At 42.2% G+C, this 21,342-nt stretch overlaps 1 long non-coding RNA gene across 1 annotated transcript; it reads left to right on the forward strand.

Annotated features, from left to right (window-relative positions):
- The first annotated feature begins 1,713 nt into the window (after positions 1-1,713).
- LOC139183917 (uncharacterized) lies at positions 1,714-21,009 on the forward strand. The gene is made up of 3 exons (XR_011567416.1): positions 1,714-1,786; positions 2,347-2,416; positions 20,912-21,009. It is a non-coding gene; the product is annotated as an uncharacterized lncRNA (long non-coding RNA).
- The last annotated feature ends 333 nt before the right edge of the window (positions 21,010-21,342 follow it).

Consider the following 21,342-nt stretch of genomic DNA (forward strand, 5'->3'; position numbering starts at 1 on the left):
AACTGAAACTCCAGTACTTTGGCCACCTCATGCGAAGAGTTGACTCATTGGAAAAGACTGTGATGCTGGGAGGGGTTGGGGGCAGGAGGAGAAGGGGACGACAGAGGATGAGATGGCTGGATGGCATCAGTGACTCAACGGACATGAATCTGGGTGAACTCCAGGAGTTGGTGATGGACAGGGAGGCCTGGTGTGCTGCGATTCATGAGGTCGCAGAGAGTCAGACACGACTGAGGGACTGAACTGAACTGACACCACTGGGGAAGCCCAGGATGGACACAGTTTAATAATATTCCTGAAACCTGTGGGTGAGTCCCAGCTCTCTCTGCACTGATATGTGATCTTAAGCAAATCACTCCACATCTCTGAACATGTGAAATGGTGCTTTAAAAACGAGGGCAAAAATTGTTCTGTAGTCACTAACAGAAGCTGGTAGTAAGTGAGCAGTTCTGACTACTAGTAACCATCTCAGTCTGTTTGAACAACAGTAGTGAAACTTGTCTCCACACTTGTCCCTAGTGAATATTGTAGAGGGAAATTTGGAGCATAGTGGAAATTTGCCATTAACCCTCAATACAAACACATGTTACAGTTTGGGAAATTCTGGGTACATGTGCAAAGGAAGTGTTCTAAAACCCATGTGAGTACTTGAATTCAAATAAATCAAGAATATTCCCTGATAGTACAGTGATTAAGACTTGCACTCCCATTGCAGGTGACATGGATTCAATCCCTGTCAGGGAACTAAGATTCTGACTGCTACCCCAAAGCAGCTTAACACCAGTGTCTATAATATTGAGACAACTTTGTAATTGATGGGCAGTACTGTGGTGTTGGAGAAGACTTTTAGAGTCCCTTGGACTGCAAGGTGATCCAACCAGTCCATTCTGAAGGAGATCAGCCCAGGGATTTCTTTGGAAGGAATGATGCTAAAGATGAAACTCCAGTACTTTGGCCACCTCATGTGAAGAGTTGACTCATTGGAAAAGACTCTGATGCTGGGAGGGGTTGGGGGCAGGAGGAGAAGGGGACGACAGAGGATGAGATGGCTGGATGGCATCACTGACTCGATGGACGTGAGCCTCAGTGAACTCTGGGAGTTGGTGAGGGACAGGGAGGCCTGGTGTGCTGTAATTCATGGGGTCGCAAAGAGTCGGACATGACTGAGCCACTGAACTGAACTGAACTGAACTAAGGGGCCAAAAGAAGCAATCATCTGATCTTGGAAAGGAGTGGCTTTCTCTGCCAAATCCAGTTCTTAAGTTCCCATCTTTGGACCACTTCTGCTCTTCATAAGGTTGCTCTGTGCTTCCCCAGCATTTCGTTCACACAAGCACAGCTACTCTGCTTTCAACATGGCCTTGTCTTTTCAGGGAAATTCATGAAAACCAATTGTTTCCATAAACACCCAGGTAATTCATCTTGCATGACTGATTGCTGTGATGACTGTACAAGCTGGTACAAATGATTAAGCACTACTCAGTGGTTTAATGCCTTGGGCTTGCATTCTGATTAAATACAGAGTTGGAGAGGTGGTCTTAGAGGTTAAAAAAAAAGATGTGGGGATTCAGCTCACATTAACCTGTCTTGGTTAACACTGTGGTATTTGCCCAAAATGCAAATATAGTGGCAGGTTCTATTGACAGAAGTATGACACACAAAAGAAGGAAGGTGATGTGTCATTCTACCCATTATTTGCTCAACTCTGGGTGACTCACTTCAAAAGGTCATTGTTAAACTGGAGTTCATTGAAGGAGCATTAACGGTATCGAACATGAAAAAACATGTACAGTATCATTCCTGGGTTTTAATTCCTCTACCAAATTAGGCAATGGGAGCAGATTTTTTGTTTTGTCTTTTTTTAAAAAATAATTTGAACACTCTCTGGAAAGGGATTTTGCATACCTGTTCTGCTACATAGCCTTTTATAAAAGAAATTAAAGGATTTGGTATAAACTGTGATAAAGACCTTGCTTTCTTAATAATTAACCAATATCACAGTATCTATTAGCAAGTAAATATTAATAAGTAAGGAAATTGAGGGTTAGCAAGGTAACTTTTCAAAGTCATACTTGGAGATTCTCCTGGTAAAGAAACACATTAAGATCATGGTTTTATGTTTTGCTAATACAGAAACTTTAAATCCCCTTATTATACTAGATTGGCAAATGCCCTTTATCTCCTGTGGCCTCAGTTTTGCCATCTGTGAAATAAGAAGCTTGGACTGGATGGACTCTGGGCCATTTTAACTCAAACAGCCCTTGGTTAGTCATTTTGTAATTTAGCAGCATCCATTGGTTACTGGTCTTGGTGTTCTCATCAGCAGGCTCTCTTCTCTCTTTACAGGCTAGACAATGTTGGAGAAAGTAAAAAATGTCCTCAGTGGAACAGAAGATGAAGATCGTCTTTTCACACTGTAATGTACCTCTTTTTCTTAGGATTGATGATGAGGGTATGACATGTGAATCATCAAAATATATCTTGGAAGATTTTGTTTAAAAAACAAACACCCACCTATCACATTGGTGTGATGTGAGTCTGAGTGAGCTCCGGGAGTTGGTGATGGACAGGGAGGCCTGGCGTGCTGCGATTCACGGGGTCGCAAAGAGTCGGACACGACTGAGCGACTGAACTGAACTGAATCCAGTCATGCTTTAATTTCCCAAGTGAAAGTTACTTTAGAGACTACACTTTGTCTGTCTCATGGTTTAATATATGTAGCATCACTGCTGAGTTATCTTCCACAGTATACTTGAATGCCTTTAGTGACAGTGGACCCACTACCACACCTAAGGAAGTCTATTCAATCTCGGGGCGCTTTTGAGACTTAGAAATATTTAAAACAAGGTCTGTGTCCAGATAGCATCTGCCTGTTGGCCCTGTTTGAACTCTGTGATTACAAAGAACAGGTCTAAACTCTCTACTGCCTGGTAGCAGTGCTTCCGGTACCTAGAGGAAAACCTCATGTTTCTCCAAACTGCCTTGTTTATGGGACATGATTTATGGTCCCTTCCCTACCCTTGTTAACTTTGCTTTATATTGCTTTTATATCTCTGTTTATGTCCAGCATTAAGAATTCAGTGCCTCACTCTGGGTATGGTGTGAGCATCCCTGGGTTATTGACTGTCCTCAGCAATGAATGAAACAAAAAGGAATCACACCATCATTTTGACTGACCTCTAAAAGGTCCCGATTTTCTATTATTTTTCCATTCATATTTTGTCACAACTTAATTCTTGCTTGAGAAATTTAATTTTGGAAATAGCTAAGAGTTCATCAGAGTACACTAAGGTGAATGATGTGGATGTTCATAGAGAGCCGGCCGTGGTTATGACTGTGAGGCAGTCCAGATCAGTTTCGCTAAGTACAGTCCATGGGAACTGAACACTTTCAGAGCCGGTAGCATGAGGAACCATGGAGAGAGGTTAAAACAAGCAGTCATTGACTGAAGGAAAGAATGTGCACCTCAGTGAGAGGCCTCTGGCTAGGAAGAAATGTGGAAAGTCAGCTGGGGCTGAAAGAAATTTGCCAGAAATACTTCCTGGTATGTTTGGGCAGTAGACACACTCATGAAATAGGCGCACAGTCTTTCCAGGTAGCCATGCTTTATATTTTGACTCTCTTGACATTACTTCAAGAGAGGGGAAAAAATACCAGTTTTATGACCCATCCACAACAGCCTCTAAGTTTTTCCATTGTTAGTTCACACAAATAGAGCAGTTAATAAAAGCACCCCCGCTCACCCAAGCACTTGGAGAACCACCTGCCCAGGGCAGCCAGCCTTCTGCCTCACTCACCTGGTGCCAACAGGAGAGGCAGGGTTGGACTAAGTGAAGGAAATAACTAGCAGCACATGGGTTGCTTCTTTATTAGGCTTGGCTTTCTGCTCTGTGTTAACTCAAAATACTGGAAATGACCAGCAGGCTCAGTTGAGATTTAGAACCTGGGGATGGGTGGTTGGGGGGCTATGGATCTAGAATCAGGTACAGGGCTTCAGTGTCCCCATCTGGAAAATGGGGTGGGACTAGATGACCTTGTACAGACAGTCAGGTTTTAATATTTTGTGGGTTAATGAGACAACCCCATTCCTAACTTAGCTCATGCTCCCGACCCACCTTCCCAAACCGCCACCAATACCACCACCGACTTGGGTCTGACTAGAAGAGATGACAGCAAATATCATACCCCCTAAACTGAACATCTCAGCTCAATGAGTATCTTTGCAAGAGGCCATCTTCAGTCTTTACTAAGTATGTTTCTAAAATGCCTTGGTCAGATTTATAAACATTTAAATGCATAATCATAGTGTTTTACAACTAGTAATAACCTCCTAGTAGCCTCCAGCCTAGTAGCTCTCAACCTTAGCTGAACACTGTAATTACCCAGAGAATTTTTTTTAAATGTCAATTCCTGAGTCCCACCCTTTAGGAGATTCTTTTGTGATTGGTCTGAATGTAGCCGGGACATCTGATTTTATTTTATTTGTTTATTTTTAATGCTCCAGGTGGTTCTAACATGCAACCAGGGCTGAGAACCACTGCTGTCACTCTGTGGTTCTCAAACAGGGCACTTCAGACCAGCAGCCTGAGCATCACATGGAACTTGTTAGGCACACATTCTTGTCCCCACCTCACACCTTGTTTGCTGCCAAGTCACTTCAGTCATGTCCAACTCTTTGTGACCCTATGATTGTAGCCAGCTAGGCTCCTCTGTCCATGGGATTCTCCAGACAAGAATACTGGAGTGGGTTGCCATACCCTCCTTTAGGGGATCTTCCCGACCCAGGGATTGAACCCATGTCTCTTATGTCTTCTGCATTGGCAGGCAGGTTCTTTACCATTGAGTCACCTGAGAAGCCCATCCATACCTACTGACTCAGAAACCCCAGGTTGGAGCCCAGTGATCTGTATTTTAACAAGTGATTAAGATGAGTCTTAGAGTTTGAGAACTCTGGCTGCATATAATCCCTAAGAGGAGGGTAGAAATGTTAAGAAAAGACTCTTCTGTAACCAGGGCCCCAGGATGATTGGCGTGACCACAGAGGTGGAGTGGGGAGTAGGGGCAGAGTTTCCAGCAACTGGTGCCCAAGGTTCCAGTGGAGTCATCAGCTCTCAGTCAAGCTAACATTACTTTCTGCTGGATTCTTAGGGTAGCTTCTAACTACACTCACCAACTAAGCTCCTTTCCCTCTCCAATTTGTCCTCCATGCTGTGGCAGAGGAATCTTCCAAATGCAGATATGAGATTCCTGTCTCCTATTTTCCACACAAGGGGACTTAGAGGAAACACCCTTAGGCTCTGCCCCAGGCTGCAGTGGGGAACTCAGAGGCCAGGCAGCTGATATGGAGGAATGAAGACGTGGGAATGAAGTGGCCTAAACTGACATGGAATGTTGTGTGTCTACTTACAGGCACTCACACCACACTTAGTAAATAACATCCTCGAACTGGATGGCCACAAACTGAAACAAGGCAGCCAGTGTGAGATTCAAAGGTCTAGGGGGGTGGAGGGTGGGAGTCACAGGATAAAGAATGAATACATCCAGAATTCTTACCCTGAGACTCCTTGATCAGAGCAGGCAGTTGGGGTACTGGTTCTTCTTTCCCTCTCTGTGCCATCAGGATGAATTGGTAGCATCTATAAACAACTCCCTGGGAGGAGCCTGGTAGGCTGTAGTCCATGGGGTCGCTAAGAGTCGGACACGACTGAGAGACTTCACTTCCACTTTTCACTTTCATGCATTGGAGAAGAAAATGGCAACCCACTCCAGTATTCTTGCCTGGAGAATCCCGGGACAGAGGAGCCTAGTGGGCTGCTGTCTATGGGGTCACACAGAGTTGGACACGACTGAAGCGACTTAGCAGCAGCAGCATAAACAACTCCCTAGTATCCACTGTGTTGGGGGACCAGAAGAGAGAATCACTTCCCTGTGGTGGTGGTTTAGTTGCTAAAGCCTGTCTGACTCTTGTGGCCCCATGGACTGTAGCCTGCCAGGCACCATTGTCCATGGGTTTTCCCAGGCAAGAATACTCGACTGGGATGACATTATTCTTCTCCAGGAGATCTTCCAGACCCAGGGATAGAGCCCAGGTCCTGCATTGGCAGGCAGATTCTTTACCACTGAGCCACAGGGGAGGCCCTGGTTCTCCAATGCCAATCCCTTTATAATTTAGTCTTCCCCTGCTCCCATATTATTTACTCAGAGTCTATTTGCATTTGTGGAGGAAGCTGCTAGTGGAGAAGCTGGCAGTAACCTTAATGAAGCCAGGTGAGACCCATTGAAATGGGAATGTACTGAACTAAGTTATAAAGAGCTGAAGCCAGCTGTTAGCAAGCTTAATGAAAGGTTAACAGGAATCCTGCAATGGGTAGCTGGGGAGACTCTTTGTCCATTTAAAGAAAAAATGTTGAGAAGTGGGTCCCTGTTGTGGAAGCAAGAACAGAAAGAAGAAGCCACTTGTAACCAAAAAGTTGTATCTGAGATAGAGTTTCATTTAGATTTGTATACATGTTACAGTCTTAAGGGAAAAAAGCACTATGAGTTCTTGGCTCTCTGAACATCAGAGGCCAGAAAAGGGAAGTGTTCCTGAATATGATAAATGTTAATGCTGTTGTGGAGGTGCCTGGGGAGCCCTGGAGATGGTTGCTCCCAAATCAGAAGGTTCATTTTCTAATTGCACTAAAGATGTACTTCTGCAGTGGTAGTATTATCCATGTTGCATAAGGAGCTAGGGGGTATGGGAGCAGGAAAGACCCTTCACATCCTTCGACTCAACACCCATTTCTTAGCTCCTGAAGTTGAGGCCCAGAGACAGGGAATAAGTTACCCCAGAAAACACAGGAAAGGAATGCTAGAGCAGAAACCTAAACCTTGTACCCTAGACTTATCTCTACAGCCATGTGATAATATTGTCCTTGAAATTTTCTAATTCCATCTGGGTCTGCGTGATTCTTTACTCTTTTGAAGTCACATTCTTTAAGTTCTTGTTGGGCCTGCAACTCTCATTTCTTTTCCTTAAGCGGTCTTTCCTAACAACACTTGACCCTATTGCACTCCCTCCTCCTCCCAGAAAGAGGAACCAGACGCTGAAGTGCAAAACTTGGCTGTTGCTCTTTGGAATGCTGCTTCTAACTATGGTGACCAACATGTTCCAGTTTTAAGACTCAAAATCCTGGCATTTGAAAACCTCCCTCAGTCCCCCATAAAGTGGGCTAATTTGTCAACCCAAGTCCATAACTAAATTGGAGATCAACAACACTCTTCTGACTTTTTCAATTCAGTGCCCCTGCTCTTGGCTTTATTGCAGGCAATATATTTTCTTTTTTCCTGTGACTTTGCAGTTGGACCTAAGGGGAATTTAATTTCAGATCCAGCATTAGTATAGACTACTAAATCTAGGTTCAAGACCCTTTCTCTGCAAAATGTGGGCCTCAGACAACTATTGTCATCACCTTGGAGCTCACCAGGAATGCAGAATATCAGTGGAATCCCAGACCCTCAGAATCTGCATTTAAACAAGTGCAGATTTGAGTACTTGTTTCACATGCACATTAAAGATCAAGAAGTACTTGTCTAAAGCACTGATATTCAAATGTGACTGTATACTGGAATCTTGTGGGGAACTTAAAGAAATCCTGAAGCTGGATTTCCCTCTGCTCTCTTGGTTTAATTGACATGGAGGAGACCTGGGCCTCAGGAGTTTTGAAAACACCTCAGGTAATTCTGCTATATAGCCATGTTTGCAAAGCACTAGTCTATAGGGCCCTGGAGAAGGGCATGGCAACCCACTCCAGTATTCTTGCCTGGAGAATCCTCATGGACAGATGAGCCTGGCAGACTATAGTCCATGGGATTGCAAAGAGTTGGACACAACTGAGCGACTAAACGCAGCACAGCACAGTCTACAGGCAGGGCAGCTTTGCACCAGAAAGCAATGTTGCTAATTAATCAGGATAACTCTTGGCTAAGTTACAAGTTTACATGGGTCTAGTACCCCCAGGTGATTTTGCTCCAAGAAATGATCAATAAGATTGCTCAGGAAGATCTGAGGAGACAAGGTAATGACTTCAATGTCCCAACTGCTGTGGATGAGACCCATTAAAGTAATTAAAAACCAAGATATAATATTTGATCTGTGGAAAGTGATAATGAGAAAACTTCAAAGATCAACAGAGAAGGAATGTCTGCGGGGACAAGGTGGTGCCATTAATCTGTTCAGAGATATGAGAGGGACAATGAGGAGATAGCACTAAGATAAGACAAACATGGAGGAAGGGTTCAGTGGAAACCTTTGTGCAGAACAAGGAGCTTGGTCAAAGGGCAACCCTGTGCCCTCTGGTACCTAAACATAATGGGAGTCCCATGTATGTGTGAATTTGGTGAAAGAATTTGTCAACCAAGCACACATCTCTGTAGAAGGTCACTGCTAGTCACAGGGAACAGACACCTTAGTTAATGGTTTTAGTGCTTTTCTAAGTATGTGAAAATGCAAGAATCTTGGTTCAAAAATTTTCTCCTGAACATATCCCTCTGAAGGCCTGTTCTGCCCTTTTCCCCAGACACAGAGCACCTCATTCCTGATCTCCACCCTGAACTTCCTTTGGCTATGCTGAAGGACAGAAGCTGGAGGAGCAGTTACTCAATCCTCATTGAGCCAGATGGGGAGTGACATTCTTTAGTTGACAATGAGGTGTTAGAGTCTCTCTGACTTTCCTTGGTCCCAAGATGGCTGCCACAGCTCTAGTATACGCATCCACAAAAGCATCCCAAGCAGGAAGGAAAAAGAAGATGGGAAATGGGACTTTTCCCCTAATATGACACTTACCTTTTATCCAAAAGAGAAATACTTCCTAGAATCAACCATAAGACTTCCCCATATATTTCACTGCCCATTCATTTCATTGGGTCACAGACCCATTCTTTAGCATGGGGGACTGAGCTGCCTGGAACTATTTTACAAGAATCATTACAGGCTGTGCACATTGCCATTCAGCCAAAACTTAGGATCAGTCTGTATGGAAGAAACTGGGAATGGCTGTTGGGTAAACAATCTTGATTTCAACCACATTCATTCATCTGACAAAAGTATGCTGGATGTCTCCTACGTGCCAAGGGCCCTACTGTGTACTGGGGTCTAAGAATGAACTAGTCCTCATTTCCAGACAGCTTATAGTCTATAAAGCCATTTCTGTCTTTATTAGGCTAAATGCATAATATAGAGACTTGAATCATTTCTAATGTACCTGAGAAGCAAAAAGAATGATGAGAGAAAAAAGAATGAAAGTTTGGAATTCTGCCTGCACACATCCTTGCAGCTCTGCCTTTGATGTCAGTATCCAGGTCAATGCAGGAAGGAGCAAACATTCCACCTTAGAAGGTGAAGGCAAATTATAGCAACTAATAACTCTTTTTACTAGTTTTTCCAGTAGTCATGTATGGACGTGAGAGTTGGACTGTGAAGAAAGCTGAGCACCAAAGAATTGATGCTTTTGAACTGTGGTGTTGGAGAAGACTCTTGAGAGTCCCTTGGACTGCAAGGAGATCCAACCAGTCCATCCTAAAGGAGATCAGCCCTGGGATTTCTTTGGAAGAAATGATGCTAAAGCTGAAACTCCAGTACTTTGGCCACCTCATGCGAAGAGTTGACTCATTGGAAAAGACTCTGATGCTGGGAAGGATTGGGGGCAGGAAGAGAAGGGGACGACAGAGGATGAGATGGCTGGATGGCATCACCGACTCGATGGACTTGAGTTTGAGTGAACTCCAGGAGTTGGTGATGGACAGGAAGGCCTGGCGTGCTTCCTGGGGTCGCAAAGAGCCAGACACAACTGAGCTACTGAACTGAACTGAACTGAATAATTCTTAGCTACAGGAAGTTTGATAAGCTCAGTAGTCAGTGGTCAGCTTGGTAAAAGTGCAGTGACAGAGTAATGGAAATGACCACTTCTGTATTTCTATGCTGTCTCACACTGTCCCGAGCATTTTTAAACACACAGCAGTCTGTCAGAGGAAGGGCATAGCTCCATTTTATAAAGGAGAGAAAGGAAAGCACAGAGGGGTCCAGTGACACCCCTGGTTCCCTCTACGTTGAATGAAATATAACTAGAATCAAGCATCCTCAACCCAGGGGGTCAATATCATCTTCATGGGGTTCCTGCCATGAGCACCCAGCTTTGCGCTTGGACCTACTAACAGGACCAGCAGTCAGACGAACACGATTTGAGCACTTCTGTGTGCCAGGCACTGCCCTAAGCACTGTACGTGCATTATTTTGTTTCACTATATCAATCTCTCTGTGAGGGAGCTTCCAGTCTTATCCCTGTTTGAGAGATGAGGAAATGGGAGCTCAGATACACAGGGTAACTCATCTGCAGTCGAGCTGAGACTCAAGCTGTGGAGCAGCTCCAAAGCCGAAGGTTCTGTGCTGTGCTCTGGCCCCTTCAGGCACACAAAGTGCTGGGGTGACCTCCAAGGGATTATGCTAGTGTGTGAGGTGGGAAGGATAGTCAGCTGGGAGTCGTAGGTCTCCCCCTAATAACCTCAGTAAAATCAGGTGTTCTTTCTGCTTACATCTGTCTGAAACCAACCTGGAAATGGGTTGTTGTTGTAGTTGTTGCTGTTCAGTTGTTCAGTAGTGTCCAACTCTTTGAGGCACCATTGGACTGCAGCACACCAGGCTTCCTTGTCCATCACCATCTCCCAGAGCTTGCTCAAACTCATGTCCATTCAGTCAGGGATGTCATCCAACAATCTGGTACTCACAATTTCAAGTAATGTCTCTGCTTTTTAATATGCTCTCTAGGTTGGTCATAGCTTTTCTTCCAAGGAGCAAGTGTCTTTTAATTTCATGGCTGCAGTCACCATCTGCAGTAATTTTGGAGCCCAAGAAAGTAAAGTCTGCCACTGTTTCCATTGTTTCCCCATCTATTTGCCATGAAGTGATGGGACGGGATGCCATGATTTTCATTTTTTGAATGTTGAGATTTAAACTAGCTTTTTCACTCTCCACTTTCATCTTCATCAAGAGGCTCTTTAGTTCTTCTTCACTTTCTGCCATAAGGGTGGTGTCATCTGCATATCTGAGGTTGTTGATATTTCTCCCAGCAATCTTGATTCTACCTTATGTTTCATCTAGCCTGGCATTTCAAAGGATGTACTCTGCATATAAGTTAAATAAGCAGGGTATCAATATACAGCCTTGACATACTCCTTTCCCAGTTTTGAACCAGTCTGTTGTCCCATGTCTGGTTCTAACTGTTGCTTCTTGACCTGCATACAGGTTTCTCAGGAGGCAGGTAAGGTGGTCTGGTATTCCCATCACTTTAAGAATTTTCCAGTTTGTTGTGATCTACACAGTCAAAAGCTTTGGTGTAACCAATGAAGAAGTAGATGTTTTTCTGGAATTCTCTTGCTTTTCTGAGATCCAATGGATGTTGGCAATTTGATCTCTGCTTTCTCTGCCTTTTCTAAATCCAGCTTGAACATCTGGAAGTCCTCCGTTCATGTACTATTGAAGCCAAGCTTGGAGGATTTTGAATATTACCTTGCTAGCATGTGAAATTAGTGCAAATGTGTGGTAGTTTGAACATCCTTTGGCATTGCCCTTCTTTAGGAGTGGTATGAAAACTGATCTTTTCCAGTTCTGTGACTAATGCTAAGTTTTCCAAATTTGCTGGAAATGGGAGTAGGGGGGCATGTAAAGGACATGATGCCAGAGGGTCTCGGGTCCTGGGTCTCACGGTCTTGAAGAGATGAGAGGTTAGATTTACCAGCAAATGTGACTATGTTTTCAGGCACAGAGACCGAGTATCAGAATTGAACATTTAAGATATAGTACAAATATACTACAAAGATGGCCTCCTTCCTCCCTTTTAAGATATATTCTGAGACACAAACAAGAAAGAGAAAGGCAGAGTCCTGGACAGACTCCAGACTAGAAAATCCAGTCTGGTCTTCCTCCCTGGCCTTGCCTCACCCTGCCTCTTATCTCTGCTCTCCACCCGGTTATCTCTTCCTTCTGCTCGGTTCTCTTTCCCAACCCAGGCCCCTTTTCCTTCTGAGATGCCTTCAGTGTCTTATCTTCCTTCAGCAGCTCCATCAACAAAGTCCTGTCATTTTTTCCCCTCGTGATTCAGGATGCCTTTGCATCATTTTAATCTATTCCTCTGAACTTTGATTTTCAATCTCTTCCCAAACTTAATCTCAGACGCTTCTTCACTGAGATTAAAAAAAAAAGAGAGATTATGTAACTTGATAATACCTCTGGCTGGAGGATCAAGAAAAGACAGCAGAGTCTTGCTTCCCCATTAATGCCTTAGGCTTGCTGTGAAAAACATTTTTTTACATTAACCAAAGACTCACCATCAACTAATACTGCAACCTCCTCTTTGATCTTCCACATTTTTCTTCCCCCAACTTTTTAAAACGATGTCTGAAACATTTTGTAACACCTCGGTGTATGCAAAGAGTCTTGGAGTCAAACCGGCCCAGAACCTGAAGCTGCTCCAGGAGGCCCAGGATACACTGCTTTGCTTCTGTTAGTCTCAGCTTCATCATCTATAAAGTGGGACTGATCATGGGACTCTCCTCATAAGTAAGCATTAAATGTAGCAATGCCAGGAAAGCATGGCATGGGGTGGGTGCTCCATGACTAGTAGGCGCTAGGAGGCACTGCTGTCATAGCTCCCTCTCCAGCCCTACAAGCTCAGAGTCTGTGTTTATCAAAGCTTGCTGGCAGGACCTGCATGCCCCCGATGAAGATTGATCCTGTGAGCTAATGTTGAACCTAGGGACTGGTGGTCTATCTAAGAGGCTGTGGGAATGTCCCCTTATCTACATTTCTCATACTCTAAGGAGCTTCAGAACCATCTGAGAACATATTAAAAATGCATATACCTGGTTCCAACCTCCAGGAGATGCTGAGTGTATGAATATGGAATTGGGTCCTGTTACCTGTGTTTTTTATAACCTCCCCAGGTGGAGTTCTGAAGCAGGGGGCAACAGACACTCTAGGGTGGCTGCGATGCCCATGTTCCACAGTTCTCCTATTACCCATCCCAGCTCCTGACCCCTCTGCATCACCAGCCTCTTCTGAACTCTGACCCTGCTTTACCTTTGTTTATCTTTGGGCCCGGTGCTTGGCCCTGATTTTGCTCTTCTGTGGTTTACCATGGTCAACTCCAGGGCGTTGCCCACTTTGTCTGTGGTTCTTACTCTCAGCTCTCACTCCTGGTTCACAGGCAATTTTCTTGGAACACCTCTGAGATTTGGCTTTTGGCTTCATTCTGTTTTTCATCATAAATTACTCTGAGGTGATGCTGGCACTCTGTGGCTTCTGTGCATCTGCTGATGGTTATCATCTTCTGTCCTTTCCTGCCTTTCATTTATGTCTTTGGTACCAGTCACCTCTTTGGATTTCCAGTATGATGGAGAATCTTGGACCATGGTAAGGGCACCATTTTGAACCTGAATCATGATTTTAGAACATCAGGAATGTGCAATGTAGACAATGCATTGAATGTTTATGTTAATATTAACTGGGCTATTTTCTATTTGAATTTTAAATCCATCTTGTATATCTTAGTTTATAGTGGGGGCTTTCCACCTCCACCAAATGATGAAGCCTCTATGAAAAATGCTCTGGTTTCTACCTGGATTCTAACTTTTAAAAAAATGCCATAATATATATATAACATAAAATTTTCTATTTTATCCATGTTACTGTATAATTCAATGGTATAATTACATTCACAGTATTGTACAACAATATGTACATTATCTATTTCCAAACTCTTTTCATCATCCCAAACAGAAACTTGGTAACTGTTAGGCAATAACTCCCCATTCCCTCTTCCCTCAGCCCCTGGCAACCACCATTCTACCTTCTGTCTCTTTAAATTTGCCTATTCTAGATATTTTATATAAGTGAAATCATATAATATTTGTCCTTTTACATATGACTTATTTCACATACTGTAATGTTTTAAGTTTCATGCATGTTGTAGCATGTATCAGAACTCCATTCCTTTCTTTGGATGAATAACATTCCTTTATATGTACACAGCATGTTTTATTTATCCATTCATCTGTTGAATAACACTTGGTTTTTTTCCCACTGTTTGGGTATTGTGGATAATGCTTCAATGAACACTGGTGTACAGTATCTGTTAAAGTCCCTGCTTAAGAATTTTGGAGTTTTATACCAGAGATGAAATTGTCGGGTCATGGGGTATCCTATGTTTAGCTTTTTGAGGAACTACCATGTAATTTTCCTCCGTGGATGCACCATTTTATATTCCCACCACCAATGTACAAGGGTTCCAGTTGTTCTACATCCCCACCAACACTTGTTACTCTCCTTAAAAAAAAAAAAAATAGCCATTCTAGTCGGTGTGAAGTGATATCTCTTGGTTTTGATTTGTATTTCACTAATGGCTAATGATGTTGATCCTATTCTCATCTGTTTATTGGTCATTTGTGTATCTTCTTTGGAGGAGTATCTATTTAAGTCCCCCATTCATAGATAAGGAAAAATGAGCAGCCAGTAAATTTAACCTACTAGACTGGAAAAAATTTAGAACACTGATATAGCAAGTATTGGCCTGGCAGAGGCCTAGAAAATGACTGGGCCTCCTGGAGTGAAATGGGGTATGAATTAGTACAGCCACACTCTGGGGCAATTTGGCAGTTTTGGTTAATTGACATGCACATGACCTAGCTAAGCCAGAGCAATTTTATGCTTTGTTATCTGTTCTAGAAAAGCACACGTGCACAAGGAAACATATTTGCAAATGTTACCAGCAGTGTCATATGTGTGGGGATGGAATGAATATGTGTATATGGGGAGTGGCTTACCTATGGCACAGTTCTTCCAAGGAACCGCATGGACAAGGATAAGAGAATTAGACAGATTTGTATCCATTTGTGTGAAAACTCCAAGCCTTACTGAAAACAGGAGACTTCAAAACATCACATAGAGAGGGAGACTTCAAAACTTCACCTAAAATACAAAACCATTAAGAGAAAAATAAACTAGTTTTCAGGATTTGCGGGCACAGACATATAAAAGTAAATGTATAGAAAAGTGCCTGACAGGACATACACTCAACTCACTGTGTCAGCATCTCCTTGATCAGAGGAAACAGACTGGGCTTGAGGGTAGTAGTCAAAGAGGATTTTAGCTTTATAACATTTTAATTGTTATACCAAGGGTGTTTCTGTATTACTCATTTGATTAAAAATCAACATTAAAAAAGGAAGCAAGTGTGGCAGGAAAAAAACCATTATGCTTACAATGAAAACCTCATTCTGTCAGTCACTGCTTTTGTGTTCTCTGGAGGAAAGCCACAATAATCCTGACCTCATTATGCAGGAAAGGGGAGAGATCATGTTCACCTCAGAAATAGTTCTCAGGTTCACATGAGGTAGAGCATTAAAGGCCACATGAAACAAATAAGCTATTAGTACAAATCACCAAGCATATCAGAATTTAGAAATAGAAAAGAAACTCTTCTTTTCAGCTGCAAAATTATTCTGGAGTGCAGGAATCAATGGTGCTAAATCAATTTCTCTTTTCAGGAATTACCCAGAATGGTGGGTACAACCTGGGTTCTGGGGCCAGCTGGGTTCCTTCTTTAGCTGGTGAACTTAACCAAGGCCTTTCCCCAATCTGGGTCTCAATTTCGTCATCTACATAGTGAAGAGTTTGATTTTGCAACTTTTAAGAGCACATTTAGCTCTGATCTTTGATAAGCCCGAGCAGTCACTACCTTCAGAAAAGGCACAAAAGCAAAGCAAACAGATTAGCCACCAGGCACAGCCTTCTTCAAGGAGGGTTAGAGAAGCCCACTCAGTGTCCAGCCATCACCAAAACTTTCCCCACACCTCCAGCCCATAGGAGAATATATAGACCAGGGAAAAAGATGAGAAAGTGACAGGAACTGCTTTCATTCCATTAGCTACCACAGGGTATCTGGGGAGAGAAGCAGTTCAATGAATAATTACCTCAGGGTGACAAGTTCTCTGATGGGGGATCTCCAGGGAAGACAGTAGACACATGCAGACCAGTTTGGCAGCTGTAGGTGGACCGGAAAAGCCTGGCTTACATGGAGACCTGAGGATGCATGGAGTCACAGAGGACAGAAAGGAACAGAGAGCAGCAGGACAAGGGCTTGTTTTTTGGAATACAGGTGTTTTCTCATGCAGCACATCTGAAAGATTCATGTGCAGGAATTATGAACTGTTAAAACTGCAAAGGGCATTAGATACTGTCTCATCCTAAAGTCATAGATTATTAAAACTGGCCCTATCCATGTTCCTCTTTTCTTATCTGGAAGGGCCATAGATGTCAGTGTCAAAAGATAATAACCAAGATGTGACTGCAGCTCAGTTCAGAGCATCTCACCCTATAGCATCAGCATGTGACGGTCTATTCTGGCCCACACTGAGTGTGTACATTTGCATCTTCCAAAGCCTGGAAATGATGTGCGGAAAAGGTAAACTTCACCTTGATGCCTGACCCCCAGCAAAATAAAATGAACCAAGAAGCAAGCAAAAACTCCTAAAAAAAGAGAAAAATAAGAATTATAATAAGAGCTCTCAGCAGAACAAATTCCCCTTGTTCTGGCAGTGCTAGCAACACCTGCAAAGGCAATTTCTTTTTCCCATGTTATTCGAGTCCATATCTCTGTGTCTTCGATTATCATTTCTGGTATGAACATAAATACCCCCACCCTAAAACATCCAAACCAGTCTCGGGATAAACAGTGTATCACAAATAAAGGGAGAGACCCTCCAAGAAGAGAAGCTGAGTGGATGCAGGAATGCATGGACTTTGGCTTTACAGATCAGCCATGAAAATTCATCACAGGGTGCCAAGCCTCCTGGGACTCCTGGATGGAAAGACTGAGAACTCTTACTCAGGTAAACCCACCCAAGTTCAATCACCAGCTAGAGAATTAGAAGCCCTTTGAACATTTTAGCTGTTGGCAGATGTCAGGAGTTTGTCTGTCTGTCCAAATTCTATTTCTTACATTCCAGTTAATGCTGACAGGGCAGAACCTCTAGGTTTCATTTCTCTTTCTGCCTCATAATCTTCCCTTTCTTTCTCCTGAATGGCCTCCCTCAATCTGAGATGTATGATCAAATGTGCTGAGCACTTTCCTCCTGGCCATTAGTGTGTATGCAGACACGTGGAGTGATGGTGTGGGCATGCATGGACACTGCTGTCCACGCATGTTGGGGGTTTCCCACACATACATGAGCACCTATGCTGTGTGTATGCTTGCTCATAAACTGTGCATCAGCCATGGTCCTCCTGGCTACTGTGCAATTCACACTCAAATGCAATTAACTCTCCCTGCTGGCAGTAGTTAAACACAGACTCCTCATGGAGCCAAAGGGAAATTAGGCAGGAATTTGGTTCTGCTCCCATACTGGATTCTCCCTTACCCAGCCCCTTGGCCTCCTTGCCCTGATAATGGAGAAATAAAAGCAGGGCTGCTACCAACCATATCATAAACCAAAAATACCATTAGAGTTTATTGGGCAAGGAAAGAAGAGGTTCAATAGAGGAAGCATATGGTGATAGTTACCAGACAGGCTCAGGTAGTAAACAAGCCAAGGTCTGGGCCCAATTCCACCACTTTAGTGAAACCACTTGATGGGGAAGAGCACACATTTCATGGACCAGATTTCAGGGCTTGAACTAGGTGATATTTATGGCTCTTCTGGACTCTATGGATTCAACAACATATCCAGGACCACAGACTCAGAGGAATCAAATCAGTGTTCATCAACCAGATGTATTTTCTTAAACAGATTTATCTCATCATCATTAATCACTGAAGGCTTAACTTTATGTCAGGCACTCTGCTATGTGATATAGATGTATTATTTAATTCTCACAACCCTAAGAAATAAATATAATTATTTTTCCCATTTAACAGATGAGGGAACTGAAGCTTGAGGAAACTGAAGCTTAAGGGAACCAAGTAAAGATATTCACAGCAAAAATGTAGAAACAGAGCTAAACCAAGATTTTCTGATGCCAAAGCCCTTGATCTTAATCACTGCACACTCCTTTGATCTGTGACCTTTAGGGCAATGCACCCCCAGTGGCTAACGCCTATCTATACCAGAGTGGGAATTTAAGGATGCACAATGTTTAAGATTTAAAAAAAAATTTTTCATTTGATAGTAACCAGCCAATTGAGCCTTAAATTTTCAAATTTCTCACACTGAAGTATGCATGAAAATACAAATCTTGGGTGAGGCTCTGGACTCAGAGAAGCCAGAAACAGTGGGGAAGGGAGGGAAACAAAGGGATTCAGAGAAAATCTTTCCACTGAATTGCTCAATAAACTGTGGAATCCTTTTCCCACCCCACTCCCCACTCCAAACCTGGGGAATGTAATCTCTGAGAAAACTGAATGGTCCAAATAAAACACTCAAAGATACTGAGATTTGCGACTCCCCACAACAATATACCCAATCCCCTTTCAATAAAGTCATCAGATTAAGAGTCTCAGTCATCTATGCACCCCTCCTAATTAGTGTTTAGGCCATCACTTTGAGATATGAATGGAGGACTGAGGATCTCTGAGATCAGGAGAGTATACAGTGTGAAAAAGATATAAAGACAACAGAGAGCACAGAAGAAAACAGAATACAAACAAACAAACAAAAAAACTAGTATCTTCTAAGAAAAAAGAGAAGGAAGGAAGAAACCACACTAATAGGAAAAATCAGAGAAAAGGAAAGAGCTTTTAGAGTTTAAAAAGATTATAATTATCCCAAATTATTTTCTTTTAAAAGTTTAGTACTTTAAGGTTTTAATTTTTAGCCTCTGATCTATTTTAAATTAATTTCCTGTGTGGTATGAGGTGGAGACAATTTCTTTAAAAAAAATAATAATAAGGTTTTCCCAGCACCATTTGTAGAAAAAAAAGATTTCTTTTCCCCATTCAAACTGCCTTGACACCCTCATCAAAAGTCAGCTGAGTCTATATGTGTGCTGGCTATATATGCTTGAGTCCTTTTTTGGATTTACTACTTTGTGCTACCATTCAACATGTCAGTTCTTTTGCTAATAGGATACTAAATGAATAGTATACTGTCTTGATTCTGTAGCTTATACTAAATTAGGTAGTATGAGCTCTTCAGCATTCTTTTTCTAGATTGTTTTGGCTTTTCTTACTTGTGTTTTATATAAATTTCAGATGTGTGTCAATTTCCATAAATAAACAACAACAACAAAAAACAGCAAAAAGTCCTCTGTCATTTTGATTGTGATTGCATTAAAACCACAGATCAACTTGTGGAGAAATGTAGAACTAGCATTGCAATAATATTAAATTTTCCAGTGCACAAGTATGGTATATCTCTGTATTTAATTATGTCTTTTAAAATCTCTCTCTTCTAAAGAACAGTCTCACTTCATCCCATGCAGGTCCTATGTTTGGCTATCATACTGACACTCTTACCTTAGCAAGGGTTAAAACGTCATTCATCTAATATCACCCAATTAATTCCCTCTTTGACGAATTTAAATTTGAAGAGCTGAATTTTCCAGATTCAGTATCCAGAAAACAAGGTTTAAGGTTTTAGACTGAGCTCCCCAGAGATAATCCAGCTCCTACATTTCTGCAGACTTTTTGAGCTTTTCTTTTAACTTCGAAGTTACCAAATATGCTTCAAAACATTTCTTCAAGTAAGGTAAACTATTGCTTCCTACTTTAGGTTAGAAAATATAATGTAGCATTTAATATTACTACAGATGAGCATAATTTGAAACAAATTAATCCTTGTTATATAAAACAAATTATGATTATTTTCAGATACTCTATGTTGGTTCATGTTCAAATGTTTTAACACGATCCAAATTTGTAACTTGACAAAGATATGGTTTTGAGAAAATTCAGAGCAAAAGAAATAATAGAAAGATCTGAAAATATCAATCACTTTATCAATTGTATAGTATTCCTTCAAAGTTCATTAAAAACGTAATCTGTGACATAATTCTTCAATTTTAATATTCTCAAATAATATCCCAGAAATAAGCTGAGAAGTTCGTGGTGAACATGCCACTATTTTCATATTTTCTCTTAGAAAGTGCTTGAAAAATAAGTGAATCTGAGTTTAGAGAAAGCTTGTTCACATCCAGAAAGACACCATTTCTCCATATAAGCCAATTTCTTTTCCCTAGCCTCTCTGCTCTCTAGGCTGGCTTGGCAGTATTGTATGTAATTTATAGGTAACTCCTGGAAGAAGCTGATTACTTCAGAAAATGTACCTCTCTTTATGACCAGCATGCTTTCTGAATTTATTAAACCAATATGAACATGGGAGACTCCAAAACTAAGAGCATTAGAGAACTCCACTTGACCTGCCATGTCTTTACTTCTCTGGATGTGTTTTTTTTTTTTTTTTTGCATGCCTACCCTAGTCTTTTTTTTTTTTTTTTCTTCCAATTTTATTTTATTTTTAAACTTTACATAATTGTATTAGTTTTGCCAAATATCAAAATGAATCCGCCACAGGTATACTTGTACAGCACTGATGCTCATAGCATCTCTCCTTACAGCAAGTGATTCGAATACTCATTACTAGCAATAGCTAAGGGGCTTCCCAGGTGGCGCTAGTGGTAAAGAATCCGCTGCAACAGATTGCAACGGATTGCAAGGTAAAGAATCTGCTGCAACGCAGGAGACAAAAGAGAAGCAGGTTCCATCTCTGGGTCTGGAATATTCCCGAGAGGAGGAAATGGCAACACATTCCAGTATTCTTGCTGAAAAATTCCATGAAGAGAGGAGCCTGGCAGGCTACAGTCCATGGGGTCTCAAAGAGTTGGACATGACTGAGCACCCACGCACTTAGGCAGCAATAGCTAATGGAATCAATTCTGTCTTTGCAGCTGCTTTGAACTGTGAGGACAGGAGCCTGAAGCCAATGTTAGTCACCAAGCTACAAATGGGTGAAGCCTGACTGATAAGAGAACCAGTCAGGCAGAAGGCAAGTGGACATAAAGAGAAACCCTGGATCTCTGACGTGGTTTGAGCCCCTGAAACAAGGCACATCAATGTGCCAGTAAATTCCCTTTGGGGCTTTAGGCAATTTCTGTTGACTCTTCCATCATTTGGAATCAAAAGACCCCCATCTAAACCAAAAGGCCGTCTACATAGTGGCAATTTGGCTGGATGACAAGTTTTTCCAGTTTTAAGGGTTTTTACCATTATATGGTCCAACTACCTGCTTCACCAAACATCTGTTTCACTCCAACTAGTGTTTGTCATCTCTTATACTCTAGGCATGTAGGAATTCTACATTCTGGGCTCAGGGAGTGAA

Source organism: Bos indicus, chromosome 7 (assembly GCF_029378745.1).
Source record: "Bos indicus isolate NIAB-ARS_2022 breed Sahiwal x Tharparkar chromosome 7, NIAB-ARS_B.indTharparkar_mat_pri_1.0, whole genome shotgun sequence".
NCBI classification, from domain to species: Eukaryota; Metazoa; Chordata; class Mammalia; order Artiodactyla; family Bovidae; genus Bos; species Bos indicus.